The sequence below is a fragment of the Vairimorpha necatrix genome, chromosome 12 (assembly GCF_036630325.1).
Source record: "Vairimorpha necatrix chromosome 12, complete sequence".
NCBI lineage: Eukaryota > Fungi > Microsporidia > Nosematidae > Vairimorpha > Vairimorpha necatrix.
Window position 1 is genome coordinate 484,230 of NC_088827.1, and position 17,818 is coordinate 502,047.

The 17,818-nt window shown below is 31.2% G+C and overlaps 2 non-coding genes across 2 annotated transcripts; both read left to right on the forward strand.

The window, feature by feature from the left end:
* Positions 1-9,722: 9,722 nt before the first annotated feature.
* VNE69_12802 lies at positions 9,723-10,967 on the forward strand. Its single transcript, XR_010574025.1, has one exon. It is a non-coding gene; the product is annotated as an 18S ribosomal RNA (ribosomal RNA).
* Positions 10,968-11,001: 34 nt separating this feature from the next.
* On the forward strand, positions 11,002-13,485 carry VNE69_12803. Its single transcript, XR_010574026.1, has one exon. It is a non-coding gene; the product is annotated as a 5.8S-23S ribosomal RNA (ribosomal RNA).
* Positions 13,486-17,818: the final 4,333 nt, after the last annotated feature.

The window sequence follows — 17,818 nt, forward strand, 5'->3', positions numbered from 1 at the left end:
TCTATGCTCGTGCAATCAGATGCTAGTCAACAAATCTGGTTTTACAATGAAAAACCAACCTCACGTGTCGTGTTGTAATACGCAAGAAACAACATCATTCTGTAACATTAAAGATCAAGAAGGTAAAATGACAGAATCCAAAAAGTGTTTTCTAACTCAAGAATCAGCGCCCCGTCAATTTGAAAGATATAAAGGTTCATGTTGTTACATTGACAAGAGATCGTGCTGTAAACAGACACGACCGAGAGCTTGCACTAATGATCGTAAAAATAATTGTAGATGTCATTTAAATAAAAGACCGTGCTGCAGTTATGATTATAAACAGCATTGTTTTAAAACAAAAAGATGTTGTATTGATAAAAACTCATACAATGATAAGTATCATAAGCGACGACCTTGTGATAATCGCTCATATTGCTTATCCTCAAGATCATGTTGTGATAATGAACACTACGAAGAATCTCATGGATCAAGACAAGAAAGCGAGTCTTCTTCGGACATTTATATTCAGAGCTCGGAAGAATATTGTGACGTGAAAATAGATAATTGCTTAGTACCTCCTACTATCGAACATAATGAATATTTTCAAGAATTTTTTTATGCCGATGAAGAAAGAAAAAATAAAACGACGACAATAAAATCAAAATCTTTTGAATTTAAGACAGTCGAAGATGGAAATATTTCTTTAGCAGAAAATGAACACACATATCAACACACAAAAAAAGAAATAGTAATTGACAAATGTGATGGTAAACTGTTGAAAATCCCTAGAAAATTATATGATCCATTCCTACTCTATCAAATTACTAGTAAACTCAGTTCCAAGCATCGTATGCCCGTGTGTCTATATATAACTGACGATGATTTATTATTTGTGATGATAAATCATAAGATGTATCACGTTGACATAACATGTAGAAAGTTAGTACTTGAAGAAGTATGTAATAAAGATAGGGAAATGCTTCAATTGCATCTCATAAGATTTAGAAATTAAATAAATACTTAGTGTAACATATTTTCTCAATACACAAAAAAAAACACTTTTCTTCAACACTTCTTTTTTTTCTGATATATTACTATTAAAGTAATGACTTAAAAGTTTGAATTTGAATCTTATAATAATGTGTCTTTGTAAAGAACTCATGTCGTTTACAAGCGTGAAATATGCATTATTTATTTTTTATGAAAATCATTATTAATAGATGTTGAGAATAGTAGACATAAGGGGTATTTAATAATATTATAGCTATTTATAGTTATTCAACATCCCGCCCGAAAATACGACTGCGGTCTACTGATCTTTTTTAAAATTTGGCTTTTTGAAACATTTTTTGATTCATGTCCCTGTTGTTTACAAAAACTGCAACTTTTCTTATTGGTGAGCTTATTCATTCTTGTTCTGCTTGTAAGTATTTTAGAAGTGTGAGCCAAAAATTCCTCCATATCAGTGTGTAGGCTTAACATCATGTGACTTCCACATTTCCCATAGCAACAGTAAGGCTTAAATATTTTATTATCATTTTATCCGTGGCTCCGAGCCGTTTTAAGTCCTTTCCAAGTCTGCCTAGATATTCAGTTACTGTTTCAGTGCTTTTCCTTGTGTTTGCACATACTTTTAAAACGGTGTCAGCTGTGAGTTTTTGGTCTTCGGCACATTTTTCGATGCCCTTCCATGTTGTAAAACCTTCTTGTAATATATACTCTCCCAAATCTGTACTTGCATTCCTAATTATATAATTGAATTTTTCTTCGTCTTTTAGATTGGACTGCAGGTTCAAGAGTCTTATTTCCATATTTAAAGTTGATCTACATATACTTTTAGTTCTTTGACTAGTTTCTGTTTCCATTTAAGGGTAATAAATAAAAATTTATGTATTTTGGTTTTATAACAAGCAATCATATAGTTGGTACTGATTTGAGCTGAGAGTGGCTCTTTTTGATCAGTTTATCGTTTACTTTTACTAAGTAAGAGTCATTTTCTAACACTGTATGTATTATTCCCTCTTCAATGTATTTATCGTTGAGCTTGTCCTGTGCCTGCATTGGATTTTGTTGAATAAACACTTGTTCTCCAATTTCAAATTTTTCACGTGGAAGTTTTTTAAATTCTTTTCCGTATTTTGAATCTTTTTTATTCAATTCTTTCAATGTTTTATTATCAGGATCATCCCATGCTTCGTTCGGGGTACAACCTATTGCTCTATTAAATGTATTGTTAATTTTATTTTCTACATCATATAAAATTTCTTCTATTGTTTCCTTTTGATTACATTCTATTTTTTTTAATGCTTGCCAAATTTTCCTATGTAATCTTTCTATCCTACCATTAGACTGATGCTTGTCTATAGATATTTATGGTAATTAACTAACATATTAGACATGATTTCTTTTATAGTTGTAGCTGTAAATTCTTTTCCATTGTCTGTAATAATTTTCTCAGGAACTCAATCTCTTTAAAAATTTCTGTTATTGCATTTCTACAAACGCTAGCTTTCTTTGATTTTAAGGGTTTAATCATACATCTACGTGTAAAGTAATCTATACAAGTCATAAGTGTCGTCTTCTAATCAATAAACATTAGGTCCATTCCAAATATTTCTAACGGCCTTTGTGTTTCTACAAATTCTTCACCTCCTAAGCTTTTTTGATCGTTTCGGACACATGATTCACAGTTTTTTATATAATTTGTTATTGATTCTGTCATTTTTGGCCAATAATAGTTCTTTTTCAATTCGTAAGTCATGGCACTTATTCCACCATGCACGGTGTTTACTTCGTGTGCTTTATATAAAATGTCTTTTCTTTCAAGAACTTCGGGGAAATATCTAATTTCATTTTCATTTACTTTATAGTACCACTTCCCATCCGAAGCGATTAATACTTTTTTATTTTTAGTTCTAAGTTCTTCAACTCCTTTTGGATCCTCATAAATCCTGCTAATTGCATCGGCGTCTTAGTTCTTTGCCTTTTCGATATTCAATTTCGAAATTGTAATCCTGTAATTTTTCTCTCATTCGTTCTAGTCGTAGGTTTCCAAAAATGTGTTTATCTTTCATAGATAAAATTGCAGAATGATCTGTTATTACTTTAAACTTTTTTCCTCGTAGATAATAATCAAAGTGTGTAATACTCCAAGCCATCGCCAGAAATTCTTTTTCTATAATTCCATATTTTTTCTCAGCATCTGTCAGTTTCTTTGATGCCCAATCTACTACTGCAATTTCGTTATTGTGTTCTTGTTGTAGGCAAGCACCGATTCCTGTATTTGATGCGTCGGTGGATAGTATAAAGAGTTTGTCGTAGTCAGGAATATGTCTAGCAATTTTACTGTTGATTCTTTCTTTAATAATATCAAATGCTTTTTGTTGCTCTTCCTTCCATATAAACTCATTCTTCTTTTTAAGTAATTCATAAAGCGGAGCAGATATTGTAGCTAGGTTTGAGATAAACCTTCTGTAATAATTGGCTAATCCTAGAAATCGTTGTACCTCATTAATTGTAGTTGGTACTAAAATCTAATACCTTTTTTGATGTTGTTCTATTGGATATTGTTTCTTTCCATCGATCATCATTCCTAATAATTTAATAGTTTCTTGTTTAAATTGTAATTTAGTTGGGTTAACCTTGAAGTTGTTTTTTTCAAGTATCGTCAAAACATTAGCTAGGTTATTGTCATGTTCTTCTTCTGTTGTTCCAAAAATTATTATGTCGTCTAAATAGACGCAACAAGCTGTTTCAAGGTGGTTTTCTAGTAATCTATCCATTATCATTTGAAACATGCCAGGTGAATTCTTAAAGCCTTGTGGCATCCGTGTGTATTGATATAGTTTATTTTTAAAATAAAATGCAGTTTTATATTTATGTTCAGGTTTCAGGTGTATTTGATAGTAGGCATCTGTCAGATCTATAACTGTAAAAAAAATTTTGCCTCGCGTGGCATCTACTATGTTTTGAATTACAGGTATTGTATAGTTGTTATCTTCAACTAGGTTATTCAGAAATTGCATATTGTTTGTAATTCTAACAGTGCCATCTGGTTTTAATACTGGTCTTATGGGATTACACCAAGCTGATGTCGAACATTCTATATATCCTTGTTCTAATAATTTGTTAATTGTTTCTTGTGCTCCTTTCATTAGGGCCTGTGGTATATTTCTGTATTTTATATTCACTGTCTTACCTATCGGAGTGTTTATCTCACACATTATATCCGTGTATCCTTTACTTGTCTTTCCATCAAAAACCTTTGGAAATTTTCTTACAAGCTCCGAAAGTTCATTTTTAAGTTTTTTTACTTTATTTAAAGTTGGCCTGCCGATAACTATATCTTCATTGGAATTCTTAAAAGCTCCTACATAACATTCCTGAGTAAGTATAATATCATTGATTTTTAATGTTACCTCTACCTTTTTAGTCAGTTCTGTTACTACCCCAAACACGTTTTTTATTGTTGTATGTTCACAGGGCAATGCAATAAGTCCTCTTTCTTCTACTTTCTTTTCATTGATAATGTTTACACCTGATCCTTCATCCATAAAAGCGGAGATATTTACACTGTTTAGTTTTATCTCAGTTACATTATCACTTTTGTTATTATCTATAGGCTCTTTTACTAATTGATTAAATTTTTTCATTTCAGTTTTGTCAGTTTGTTTAATGGGTTCTTTATGTCTTGGCTCTGAAACGCCTTTTCTTCTCATTACTGTCTCTCTATTAGCTCTTATCTTTTTTACAGTTTTCTTAATATATTCCACTTCATCTTATCTTTTAGTATCATTTCTTTCTCTTTGTAAATATTACGTTCCATCAAACATTCTTGGATAATCAACATTGAATCTAAGTTAACACATGTATTCTTAATAAGCATTTTAGTAAATTCTTGAGGCAAGTTGGCTGCACTTGCCAGGGGAAGAACTCTTTTTATCCAAGTTGCTGTTGCTTCATTATATTTTTGTTTTGATTTTAAAATTTTCTCTAAAGCATTCCTTTCCATGTATTTTTTAATTCTTCCCTTAAATGTTCGCCATGTAATTTTTGTAAAATTTTCTTTGTTTGTGTATAAGAAATAAGCGGCTTCATCGTCTGAAAATAATAAGACGGTGTTTATTTTTTCCTCATCTACAATTATATTTTTGTCTTTAAAATATATCTCAAACTTCATGCAATCTACAAGTGCACTTTTTTAACTTAAGTTGGGTGCTTTCATCCTTATATACGAGTTTTCCGTACCGGGTGCCATGTTGAGAATAGTAGACATAAGGGGTATTTAATAATATTATAGCTATTTATAGTTATTCAACAATAGAGTTTATTTCTAATTGATATTTGCTCGAACAAACATAATAATACTAATCTACATAAAAACTTTGTTTAGCATATTTTTACTAAAATTTATCTTAATCATATTTTTTTTTTTCTTGGCTTATATACTTATAAAATCATTTTTTTGTTGTAAAAGGTCTACGTATTATTAGACGTAAAATTTTATGAGTTTAGAAGGATTTAGAAATGATATATTTATTTTAAATCATCAATTTGTATTTTGTAATTGACAATTCGTTATGTACGGTAATATATCAATTAAATTTAAATTTTATGTTTTAATTCGTTTTGAATGAGTTCTACGATATATTTTATGATATATTTCGTAGGGACCAGGGTATACATCATATCATGAGACTTAAAAGCATCGGCATTAGAGTATAGTTTTTTGTACTTACAAATTGGGATATGATACATTTGGATTCATTTCACCTTAGATCATTATTACTATAAGTCACATCTATGTCAGATTAACAAACTCTGATTAAACTTTCTATTTTTATACAAACCCATTTTTGTGGCTATAAAGTCAATGATGGCATCATATTTTTTATATATCTACTTCTACTATATTACACCAATAATGTTAAATGGTTTTTATTTTTTCGTGTTTTAAAACACACCAATTTTATAACTTCATACTTATTGTGTCATTAAGATTTAATCTAGTTGAGATTCTCAAACTGATTTTTCGAAGAGCATGTATTATATTTTTATACATCTTTATTCGAATTATGTTTTTGTAAAACTTAAATCCAATATATCATAAAGACATTTTTTAGAATTTTTTTAACATTTCCACAAAAAAAAACGAAAACATATTACTCATAAAAATGTGTATAATTAGTATAAAACAATTGAACCTAAAACATTTAGAAGCTACCCCATTATTGTTTTTAGGTTGGTATGGTTTAATTTTCTATTTAAGTTTTGCTTAGATGTAATTTATACTTTTTTAGAAACCATGATCTTTCCTTTTTAAATTCACCCAGCACAGGTAGAAGTTTAAATAAAAAACAAGAAGAAGAACGAATCAAGTTGATAGCGTTATAAAAAAAAGAATGCATACGCTAGTGTACTTTTAAAATATTAAGAAAAAACAATAATTAAAAATTAAAACAATAATACTTATATAAAAAAAATATGAAAGTAACAAATTGAAAATTCATCCAGGATATTTCAAATTTTTTAAAAGGATGCAAAGGTCTTATTGAAGATGATGAAAGTCGATTTGTACAAAGGAAATTAAAATACTAGTAACGGTAGTGTCTTACACGATTATTGATTTTATATGATGAATAATGACTACTTTATTCAAGAAAAACTTTATAATATGAGAAAATGCATAAATGTTATATGTAAATTGATATTGGAAGTCCAGCATAAGGTGTTTATGTTTGTCTGGACAATACAATGTAAATTAATCCTGTTTCTAAAACAAATATTTTTTTAAAAATAATCGAATCGGCTCTGTATGTCTGAAAAAAATTAGATAAAAAAGATATTGCAGCAATTTGTATTTCGGAAAGATTTTTAACCCGAACCACATAAATCTGAACTCAAATAGGAAGTTTAAGCATCCTATTAAATGCCTGAAACCGATAGGGTGTTTAGACAAACAACTATGTACATTCTGTTATTGTTTCTCACTTCTTCGTATTTCAATGTTTTGTATGTTACTCAAAAGCCAAATATCTATAATATAATTATCGCCAATATAAAAATAATCCAGAAAAAAATTATAATTTATAATATAAAAATCCATAATTCAAATTCTACTATACTGTAACATATTGACGTATAAATTTTGAAGAGCACGAAGTTTACACATTTTATATGGCGTATAATAATTTCGCATAAATGAAATTAATTATAGTTTAAAATGAAGTACCAGATTTTTTACGATAATAAAGACCTAAAAACATTTTGGATTGGTTTTAATCTAAATGAAAATAGAATCAGATTCTACTAGTGTTTTATTAGAAATCAAAACTCAGTTGTAAGTTCTGTATCTCATACATTACGACTTTAAGATTAACGATACAATGATTTCTTTAAATATTGAAACCATATTTAGTTGTCATTGTTTATAGCAAAAATAAATTAAGCTTATAGAAAACGTATGAACTGTAAAATACGTAATATGTTATTGTTCAAACACCACAGTATATATGCAATTGAACTAGAGCTAGAAGACTGCAGTGAGACATGATACAGACAAAATACATAAAATGAATTTGGAACCCAGAGAAAATTTAGATAATAAAGTACGGAAGAAGAAATAAGCCATTATAGCCTAATTCTAATGTTTTTTGGGTCGCTTCGCAAAAAACCTAAAGCCATGAGACAATTCTCAATTGTATATTTTTTTTATTTCACTTATCTAATGCAAAAATTATTTTCATATTTAAATTTATAATCGGAATCTATTTATTTTATATTTATACGACTGTTTTTGATAAAAAAAATTTCTTTATTAAATCAAGAGCCTATTTCTAAAAAATTATTGTTTTCTTTTTTTAGACATTAAAATGCATTTTGTTAATATTTTCTAATTTTTTGTTGGAGACAATATATCCTGAGAGACACAAAAACGTTTTACAAATTCAGAAACATAATCTTATAAATTTAAATTGAAGTTTTCACTAAACGGGGGTTACTTGTAAATATTGTTAATTATGGTCAAATTAAATGGATCCACGAGAGTTAAAATAATTTAATGTTTATTTTTTAGACATATCCAAGTTAAAGGGCATTTATTTATAAAATATATCTTTGGATATTCAATCCACAACAGTTATTCTTATGTTTTTTGGTTTAAAACATATTTTTTTTAATGAGAAACAAAATATTTTGGAAACATATGTTTTTTAATATATTCTTGCTATAGTATCCGATCAAATATTGACGAAACATATTTTTACAAGTAGAGATTTGTTTGCCTGCATATATCATTAAAAACATTTATAAAGAAGGGATGAGATATTAATTTAAAAAATTTACAATTCTTGTAACAGCTACATCGATTTCCCACATTGGTTATATACAGTTACAACACCTCTTTAAGTAAAATTATATGTAAATGTCTTAAAAATTATCCCCCCAAAAAAATATTAATCTTTTTGTCGCGGCCAAATAAGGGGCCTGGTCATGATGGTATGTTGATTTATAATTTTTAAATGTGTTTCATCGTTTTATATATTAATTTTGTGGCTCAATGTTCATATTTAAGAAAATTTAATGATTTTGTTTGAATTTATCTCAAGCTAACTGCCATGTCTTGCGGTACCTTGTTGGTTTTTAAAAAGGAAATGTAAATAGATTTACAAGTTGAAGAGTAATTCATATTTATTTAAAAATAATTTTCTTAAATAGTTTTTTCTGAATCAAATCAAATATAATTGGTTACACGAGTACCAATTAAAACATTGATCTGAAACAACTATTTCCTTGAGTATAATTGGTCATAGTGAGGGTATGACACTAACAAAATATACCTGTATAATTATATATTTTTGTAGGGCTACTGTCATGTCATAATGACATATCACATAAAATAAATCTGTCAAACATCTTATCACTGATCGGCAAAAGTCAATAAAAAAAACTTTAGAAAGATATTTATTATGTAAGATACAAACAATTAGTATTCTTGTAAAACGTTATTAAATTAAAAATAAAAGAAAGGCATGTAATCTAATCAAGCAAGGCCAATAAAGCTTTCAGTAAGTTAAGCAATAAAAATATATTTTAAGAGCATAAATACTTTTACTAACATAAATTAATATACAATTATATATGATGTAATATTTGTAGTATACATCACAAACTCACCTTGGAAAAGGTTTAGAATATTTTTATTATGTATAAGTCGACGTCAATTTGACATCTATCATCATATAGATGTCAAGTTACTTATTTATTTGTTGACCCAACAATAAAACAAAACAAATGTGCAATAGACAATATAATTTTATTTCTGAGAAATAGAAAATAGATCATTTAATTATCAGAATAATCATAGTTTAAGATAAATATATAAGTTGTGTTCATGTATAATACTGTAGTATCATGTAGATTCAACTCTTTATAAAGCATCATTTAGAATCCATGTTTTTTTATACAATTTTTACACAATTATAAATGTTGCTAATCTCAGGTCACAATTTTGATCAGTGAATCAGTGATTAATCAATCATTTGCTGATTTATTAAAATAATTTTTTACCCTTGTAAAATTTTATTTCATCCAATCTGATATTATATCATTTATTAAGTATTTTTAAACAATTATAGTTTTCATATTTTATATTATAAGAATTTGTATTAAGAAATATATTTATTTCTAATATTTTCATAAATACTGATTAAAATCAAATATATTGATTTTTAATACACAACACCAGGTTGATTCTGCCTGACGTAGACGCTATTCCCTAAGATTAACCCATGCATGTTTTTGATATGGAAAAATGGACTGCTCAGTAATACTCACTTTATTTAATGTATTAAATTAGTATAACTGCGTTAAAGTGTAGCATAAGACATATACAGTAAGAGTGAGACCTATCAGCTAGTTGTTAAGGTAATGGCTTAACAAGGCAATGACGGGTAACGGTATTACTTTGTAATATTCCGGAGAAGGAGCCTGAGAGACGGCTACTAAGTCTAAGGATTGCAGCAGGGGCGAAACTTGACCTATGGATTTTATCTGAGGCAGTTATGGGAAGTAATATTCTATTGTTTCATATTGTAAAAGTATATGAGGTGATTAATTGGAGGGCAAATCAAGTGCCAGCAGCCGCGGTAATACTTGTTCCAAGAGTGTGTATGATGATTGATGCAGTTAAAAAGTCCGTAGTTTATATTTAAGAAGCAATATGAGGTGTACTGTATAGTTGGGAGAGAGATGAAATGTGACGACCCTGACTGGACGAACAGAAGCGAAAGCTGTACACTTGTATGTATTTTTTGAACAAGGACGTAAGCTGGAGGAGCGAAGATGATTAGATACCATTGTAGTTCCAGCAGTAAACTATGCCGACGATGTGATATGATATTAATTGTATTAGATGATAGAAATTTGAGTTTTTTGGCTCTGGGGATAGTATGATCGCAAGATTGAAAATTAAAGAAATTGACGGAAGAATACCACAAGGAGTGGATTGTGCGGCTTAATTTGACTCAACGCGAGGTAACTTACCAATATTTTATTATTCAGAGAAGATTTTCGATCTGAGAATGATAATAGTGGTGCATGGCCGTTTTCAATGGATGCTGTGAAGTTTTGATTAATTTCAACAAGACGTGAGACCCTTTTATTAATAGACAGACACAATCAGTGTAGGAAGGAAAGGATTAAAACAGGTCCGTTATGCCCTCAGACATTTTGGGCTGCACGCGCAATACAATAGATATATAATCTTTATGGGATAATATTTTGTAAGAGATATTTGAACTTGGAATTGCTAGTAAATTTTATTAAATAAGTAGAATTGAATGTGTCCCTGTTCTTTGTACACACCGCCCGTCGCTATCTAAGATGATATGTGTTGTGAAATTAGTGAAAACTACTTGAACAATATGTATTAGATCTGATATAAGTCGTAACATGGTTGCTGTTGGAGAACCATTAGCAGGATCATAATAAGTTAAATTTAAATTAATTAGTAATTATTAAATTTACCCACACATGGGATCAATAGGATACCATAACGATGAAGGTCGTAATAGAATACGAAAGTATATTATTTACCTAATTAATATATTTATAATGTATTGATAACCCTTTGAACTTAAGCATATCATTAAAAGGAGGAAAAGAAACTAACTAGGATTTCTTTAGTAGCAGCGAGTGAACAAGAAATAACCCTCCATTGTAATCCTTAATTGGAGTTGTAAATGGTTTATTCTATTAATTATATTCATAGAGAATATTATATTCGTTATTAATAGAATAGAATAATGTACTTGAGTAGAGCTGCTTGGTAGTGCAGTTTGAATAAAGGTAGAATGAAATATCTAAGGTTAAATATAATGGTATACCGATAGAAAATAAGTACTGCGAAGGAACTTGTGAAAATGTGTGGAGTTTAGCCTTATTTTTAAGGACCCGTCTTGAAACACGGACCAAGGAGATTATAATTATAGCAAGATAAAAATTAAATTTTTTAATCTTTATTAACTTGATTAGTTATAATTATAAGACCCGAAACACAGTGAACTATACATGTTCTGGTTGAAGATAAGCAACAGTTTATTGGAGGACCATAATCATTCTGACGTGCAAATCGATGATTTAAGATGTGTATAGTGGCGAAAGACCAATCGAACTGTGTGATAGCTGGTTCACAGCGAAATGTCTCTCAGGACAGCAGTTATTATTATATAGGACATAGATGTAGGACACTGTTATAGTTTTTTAACTATGAGAAATCTTTAATTCTATGGAATTATATAAATTAAATTTATATAATGAATCTATTGTATAACTAGTGGGCACATGATTGTAAGAATGATGTGCAAAAAGGGATGAACCTTATGAAACATTAAATATTCTAAATAGTAGATATTATACCATAAATATGATGAATACATTGAGACAGTAGGGCGGTTGTTATGGAAGTAGAAATCCGCTAAGAAACGTGTTACAACGTACCTACCGAATGTATTATTGTATAAAATGGAAGAAGATTACTACTTTTATGAGATGTTTCTAATAAATATTTAGGTAGCTGTGCAATTTGTTTGTATTGAAGTATATATGTGAGTATATATAGAAGAAACAAATGAGCCGATCTTGGAGGCAGTAACAATATATTTGTATAGATATAGACTAGGGTTTTCAATTATTATTGAAGTGAATCGGTGTTATTTATAAAAACAAAAAAGATTAATAATTCTTTATTAAATTATTATAAGGTAACTTGATAATGACAGTATATTTCAATAAATTTAAGATAAATGAATTAAATTTTATTTTAACTATGGATTGTCATGATAAGAAATAGTTAATTATATATACTTGATAAAAATAAAATAATTTTAACCGTACCTATACCGCATCAGGTGTCTTTGTATCATAACAAATATTTTAAATTAAAGTAAGTAAGGGAATTCGGCAAATTAGATCTGTAACTTTGGGATAAAGATTGGCTCTAGCATGCTAGAACTTTTACTATGTAAGGAATCTGACTGTTTATTAAAAACATAGCTTTTTGTATTTACAAGAAGTGAATTCTGCCCAGTGCATTTATTGTTAAAGTTGTGTAAGCGAATGTAAACGGCGGGAGTAACTATGACTCTCTTAAGGTAGCCAAATGCCTCGTCATTTAATTGGTGACGCGCATGAATGGAGCAACGAGATTCCTACTGTCCCTACTTACAATTTTGTGAAACCACGAGACAAGGGAACGGGCTTGTTATTTATCAGCGGGGAAAGAAGACCCTGTTGAGCTTGACTTTAGTATGTTTTAATAAATATTCGGTATATTGTAGAGAGGTGGGAGAAGTATTGTGAAACCACTAGTATGTTTGAATATTTATTTATTAGAATATATGGGGAGTTTGGCTGGGGCGGTACAGCTGTTAAAAAGTAACACAGCTGTCCTAAGGTAGATGAATGATGGATGGTAACCATCAGTTTATTATAAGGGAATAAATCTGCTTTACTTTATGCATATGACTGTATTTAGTAGGGAAACCTTGGCCTAGCGATCCCAATTACATTCATTATGTATTGGGTGATTGAAAAGTTACCACAGGGATAACTGGCTTGTAGCAGGCAAGCGATCATAGCGACTCTGCTTTTTGATTCTTCGATGTCGTCTCTTCTGATCATCGTAGTGTATATGTTACGAAGTGTTGGATTGTTCACCCGGTAATGAGGAACGTGAGATGGGTTTAGACCGTCGTGAGACAGGTTAGTTTTACCCTACTGTAAGTATTTTTGAGTGAACTTTGATAGTACGAGAGGAACTCTAAGTGATGACCACTGGTAGTGCGATTAACTATTAAGTTATGTTGCTTAGCTACGTCGTTTCGATTAAGGCTGAAAGCCTCTTAAGCCTGAAGCGTAGCTCAAAGATACATTTAGGAGAATACTACTCTTTTAAGCAGAACTGTAAGAATGAAGGTGTATGCCGACATTTTGAGGTTACTGCTTTTTTTTGTATGCATAGTAGGTGTTGTATACTATAAGAGAGCGTACTTTATGTCTAGATTTGGTACCCTTACAAGAGAGCGTCCACGTCGCGGAGGGTGGGACCGATGTTTTTTTTAACTAGGTGCAAATTTCTAACCCTCCATAAGAGAGCGTCCACGTCGCGGAGGGTGGGACCGATGTTTTTTAACTAGGTGCAGATCTCTAAGTCTTACCAACCTTCGGCTGCTGGTTGGTAAGTAGGGTCAGCTATACTCTAGGGGTGGGAGACCCATTGCTGGTGAGAAGGACACCGTTAACTTTCGAGTAATTCTTCATATTTTTAACCTGGGAGAGGTTGGGCATGATACTGAAGCTGTATTGTTCCGCTGAACTGAGTCGTGTTCTTAAATGGTGTATTGAACCAGGCGTTGTGTTTTCGTCAGGTCCGCGAAATATGTAGTCAGAGATGACTAAGGATCTGTTACCTACGGGAACAAATTTTTCTCCTACAAGCGAGGCCGTTGAGGTATGCTGGCGTGTAATCGCAATTATTGATGTTTTTCTGGTTGGTGGAGTTTTTGGTGGCTTGGTGGCTTTTCTTCGTTTTGCTGATTCTGTCTTTTTTACAATAAACAATTTTATTTTTTTTTTATTTTAGGTGCAAATTTCTACCCTCCATAAGAGAGCGTCCACGTCGCGGAGGGTGGGACCGATGTTTTTTAACTAGGTGCAGATCTCTAAGTCTTACCAACCTTCGGCTGCTGGTTGGTAAGTAGGGTCAGCTATACTCTAGGGGTGGGAGACCCATTGCTGGTGAGAAGAACACCGTTAACTTTCGAGTAATTCTTCATATTTTTAACCTGGGAGAGGTTGGGCATGATACTGAAGCTGTATTGTTCCGCTGAACTGAGTCGTGTTCTTAAATGGTGTATTGAACCAGGCGTTGTGTTTTCGTCAGGTCCGCGAAATATGTAGTCAGAGATGACTAAGGATCTGTTACCTACGGGAACAAATTTTTCTCCTACAAGCGAGGCCGTTGAGGTATGCTGGCGTGTAATCGCAATTATTGATGTTTTTCTGGTTGGTGGAGTTTTTGGTGGCTTGGTGGCTTTTCTTCGTTTTGCTGATTCTGTCTTTTTACAATAAACAATTTTATTTTATTTTTTTATTTAGGTGCAAATTTCTATTTTGACCTGGGAGAGGTTGGGCATGATACTGATGCTGTATTGTTCCGCTGAACTGAGTCGTGTTCTTAAATGGTGTATTGAACCAGGCGTTGTGTTTTCGTCAGGTCCGCGAAATATGTAGTCAGAGATGACTAAGGATCTGTTAAACCGGAAAAAAGTTTTTTCCTACAAGCGAGGCCGTCAATGTATGCTGGCGTGTAAACGCAATTATTGATGATTTTTTCTTTATTGGTGGAGTTTTTGGTGGCTTGGTGGCTTTTCTTCGTTTTGCTGATTCTGTCTTTTTACAATAAACAATTTTATTTTTATTTTTTACTGAAGAAATGCGGAAATAACAAAGCTGCTGGTCCTGATGAGATTCCAACCGAGCTATACAAACACTTACTGACTAGAGCAGTAGAAGATAAATTCTTTAAATTCATGCTACATGAATTTAATAAATATATTTGTGGAAATAGTCCTCCTGAATACTGGAGCATGGCAAACATGATTTGCCTCCACAAAAAAGGAGATGAGACAGATCTAAATAACTATAGGGGAATATCCTTAATTAACACAATTAGTAAGATCTATCTCAAGATAATAAATGACAGGTTAACTCAATTTGTCGAAGAACAAGATATACTCTCTAGATACCAAGCAGGATTCCGAGCAGGTGAAGAGTGTATGAATCAGATTACATCTCTACTAGAAATAGTGAGAAGAAGAGAATTCAGAGGCCTGAACACAATAATGTGTTTCATTGACTTTGAAAAAGCTTATGATAATGTAAGTCATGACTTATTATTTGAGAAGCTTACAAAACTTAATATCCCATTGTATTTAATCAATACAATAAAGGATATTTATAAATATACCGCCATGCGTGTGAAAATTGGTGGTGACACGTCAAGTGGTTATAGCTACAGAAAAGGAGTGAGACAAGGGTGCCCTTGTTCTCCAATGCTGTTCAATATATTCATCAATGATATTTTTGACGGCGTAGAAGGAGTTTTGATCCCAAGGTCAAATACGAGAGTTCCGGGACTGATGTTCGCAGATGATATTGTTGTCTTCGGAAACAACATTGATGATCTTAATAATAAGATCAATAGAATTTCTAATTGGGCAGTTAATAACAGAATGAAGATTAACTGCTCAAAAAGCGGAGTATTAGAATGGGCTGCTCATTCTAACATACAAGAATTCCGAAGTTTGTATTCTCTCAGTACAGACTTTGGTGTGATTGAGGAAGTCACTGAATACAGATATCTAGGTGTCTTAATTAAAAGAAACACGCTAGAAGAACACTTGGTCAAAGACGCAGCAATGCGTGGCAAGAAAGCCTTGGACGCCTTGATGCCCAAGTTGATGAATAGCAGCATCAATCTCTACTTCAAGGCGATCTTAATAAAATGTGTACTAGTACCCACACTAATGTATGGCAGTGAATTGTGGGGAATGTCAAGTACAAGAGCAGGTAAGATTAACAGGATCTTAAGAAAATCTATCAGAATGATATTCAAAAGAGTATTAGTTCCACTAGATAGAGTAATGGACGAGTTCAGTATCGAACGAATTTATATACAAGCAGCTTTAAGTAGATTTAGAGCATACAACAAGTGGAAACACAATAAGACAATCATATCGGATATAATCTCAATCAATCCGAAAGAAAGAAAAACTACTTGGTGTTCAAGAACACAAAGATGGTTAAAACGATTTGTTGGCAACGAATATGAATCAAGTGATAGTAGACTTATCACTACAAAAATAATTGATGTACTAAGAAGTCGAAGAACTCTAAATACTTCTTTAGCTGCATCAATAGCAACCCAATATGACATAAGAAATTCACAAATAAAATATGTCATGAACAAAATAAATAATAGAAAAATTAGAACATATACTAGATTGAGATGTAACCTAGTAAAGTGGTCCTCAGCAATAGCACATTCAAAAAGAATACCAATGAGTTATAGAAACAAATGCTTTTTGTGTGATGGACTACAAGAAAATTTAGAACACTTTCTGCTGGAGTGCGTCTGTTTAACTGACATTAGATCATCTTTTGAAAATAAACTGCCTCTACTGACTTGTTCAAAAACAAATATCCGAGAAAAAACCAAGCAACTCCTTGGTAATAAAATCGGATTAAGAAACAACCCAGATAAGATTAAAGAACTCTGTTTTATTATAGATTACTTAGACAAGATGGTTGTCTCTAGAAGAATTATGATTAATAACAAACTGAAGGAGATAACGAAACAAAATAATTAATATAGCTTAATTAAAAAAAATGAAGATCTAGAATTAGAAGAAAGAAGTGTTATATTATTAACAAAAAGACTTATATTTAATTATATTTGACCTGGGAGAGGTCGGGCATGATACTGATGCTGCATTGTTCCGCTGAACTGAGTCGTGTTCTTAAATGGTGTATTGAGCCAGGCGTTTTCGTTTTTCATTAGACCCATGAAAGTGGGTCTCTAGTCATATTATGACTAAGGATGTGTCCTATGGGAACAAACTTTTCTCCTACAAGCGAGGCCGTTAAGGTATGCTGGCGTGTAAACGCAATTATTGATGATTTTTTCTTTATTAGTGGAGTTTTTGGTGGCTTGGAGGCTTTTCTTCGTTTTGCTGATTCTGTCTTTTTTACAATAAACAATTTTATTTTATTTTTATTTTTTTTACAGGGAGATCTCCTTAATTAACACAATTAGTAAGATCTATCTCAAGATAATAAATGACAGGTTAACTCAATTAATGAAGGGTAAAGAGAAACAAAGCAGGAGCGAGCACAGTAGTGCCACAAGTGACCACTTTGATGGTCAAAACAACAAGTTAGATACAGAAATGTATTTAACAGAACATATTAAGCATGTTTATGCTGATGATGGTAACTCTAGCGTTACTTTCAAAAAAGATGGAGAGATGAAATATTTTCTTAAAAAAATTAAAATTCTTTCAGAAAGAATTTGTAAAAATGATTTTTTGGACATGTCAAAAAATAAAAGTAGAAAAGATCTTAATGATCTTAAAAAGTTTATATCTAGTACTACTGAATTAGTAACGATTCAGCAGACATATTGTGATGATCTTTATTAATGAATGTGAAACATCATCACATTAATCATTTAGTTTATAATATTTCTCAAACTAAATGTCATTCATAAGTTTGTTTG